This window comes from Triticum dicoccoides, chromosome 2A, assembly GCF_002162155.2.
Source record: "Triticum dicoccoides isolate Atlit2015 ecotype Zavitan chromosome 2A, WEW_v2.0, whole genome shotgun sequence".
NCBI classification, from domain to species: domain Eukaryota; kingdom Viridiplantae; phylum Streptophyta; class Magnoliopsida; order Poales; family Poaceae; genus Triticum; species Triticum dicoccoides.
This window is the reverse complement of record NC_041382.1, coordinates 265,601,147-265,603,474: the sequence shown is the minus strand read 5'-3', so window position 1 is coordinate 265,603,474 and position 2,328 is coordinate 265,601,147.

Here is a 2,328-nt window from a genome sequence, read left to right as displayed (position 1 = left end):
CCCATAGGTCGTCGTGGTTTCCCACGACAGATTGATGCCTTGGTTCTCAAACTGAGGGAAATACTTATCTCTACTTTGTTGCGTCACCCTTTCCTCTTCAAGGAAAAAACCAACGCAAGCTCAAGAAGTAGCAAGTTGCAGTCGAGCGGAGTAAATGCGGTTAGTGGAAGGGAAGGGGTATTTATAGCAGAAGTGAAAAGCTGTTCGCCCGAAGATTTTGGACAAACATGCACCTGACCCTTGTTGTCCCATCGACAAGTGTCACCCATGTACTGAGAGGTGGAGATCGTGGGTGAGTAAAATAATCCATCATAGGAAGTGGAATGGTTTGAGCGGCAATTGTGAAAATTAGATATGATATTTTTTATGTTTCGTTCGCAAATTCTTCAGTTGTCAAGGACACAGTGAATACTTTGAATGGGTTTCAAATAGAATGCACATGAAGAATTTGTGAATAGACTGGATTGAGTTTAGCATAGAGGGGGTACGGGTCCGATCACATTCACTTAGAAGAAAATCAACTTGAAGAATTAGCTATATGTGAAAGTTGTTGAGGACACTGAAAACTCAAATACACACACACACACACACACACACACACACACATATATATATATATATATAGTCAATGTTGAGGAAATCATTAACTGGTAGCTGCTCGGTGGGCTGGTGAGTAGGGGATTAATAGGATAATCGGCAAGTTAATCATCAATTAATCGACGATTTACCCGGTAATCGGCTACTCGGGGACCCTATGAGTAGGGATTAATCGGCAAGTTAACTGGTTAATCGGATGAATTCTTGAACAGGGTATATATATATATATAGTCAATGAAGAACACCAGTCACGAAGTTGAAGAAATTGCAAACATATGGAATTTGAAAATTTCAAGAATTTGCAAAATGACAAAAAACTCTATTTTGAAGATTTTTCAACTTTGGTTGGTGGCATGACCCACCGTATACGAATGATGATTTCATACACCGTGTACGGCTGTCGTAGGGCTCAGAGAATCAAATTCTTCATTAATTTCTTCACACATAGAAGGTTAGTCTTCATTGATTGAAGAAAAAACATTACTTCGTGTGTTGCACATCTATGTCATCAATTTTGCATAAGTGTTAGGATGTGTGTCCTTTCAGAGAACATTCGAAGATTCTAAGATATTTAGCTTACACGGCAACTTGCAAAATCTCTTTTCATCCAAGGGCTTTCTGAAGATATCCGCCAATTGTTCTTCAGTCTTCACGTGATTGGTCGAGATGTCGCCCTTCAACATATGATCTTGAAGAAAATGATGATGAATCTGGATGTCCTTAGTCTTTGAGTGTTGAACCGGGTTGTGAGTAATCTTGATGGCACTCTTGTTATCGCAGTAAAGAGGCAAGTTCTTCAAATTGATGCCATAGTCCTTGAGGGTTTTCTTATCCATAGCAATCGAGCACAGCAAGAACCAGCAGCTTATACTCAGCTTCAGCAATAGACAGTGATATGCAGTTATGCTTCTTCGAGGACCAACATACCAAGGATCGTCCAAGGAAATGGAATGTGCCTTATGTTGACTTGCGATCCACTCGATGACCAACATAGTCAGAGTTAGAGTATCGAATGAGATCAAAAGCCGAGCCCTTGGGATACCATAATCCAAGTGTTGGAGTGTGAGCTAGATATCAAAGAATATGTTTCACAGCCTTATGGTGTGATTCCCTCAGTGTAGCTTGAAAATGGGCACACATGCAAACCACTAAGCATAATGTCTGGCCTAGAAGCACATAGATACAATAAAGAGCCAATCATGGAGTGGTGTACCTTTTGATCAAAGTCATTACTATCGGTGTCCTAGGAATGGGGGAACCCAAACTTACCTGCCTGCAGCCCATGGCGTGGCTCCGTCGATGGCCCGGTACGGCCCAGCTTCAGCAAAAACAACCCAAGACCCTCGTGAGGGCCAAGCCTCGCGAGGCGGACGACATCAAGACCTCCCTAGGGGTGGCCTCACCAGGCTGGCTCCTGAGGAGTGGAGATATCAATGCAAGGTGTACCACGCGAGGCTCACATGACGTGAGCCATGACGACACTACAAAAAAAGACACATCCATGACATTTTGGGCCGAACGAAATTTTTTTCTGTCATACATATGACACTTCTATGACAATAATTGTGACAAAACCCGGTATCATCATTGATGTGGTGGGCTCCTACTTCTATGACAAAAAATGGGCTTTTCGTCCTGGGTGGGCCGGAGACGCAGCTGCATGACATTCTTTGGGCCGTCCATGATGGAAAAAACCGTGGTAGAAGCGAGGGCGAGGAAAATTTCGGGGAG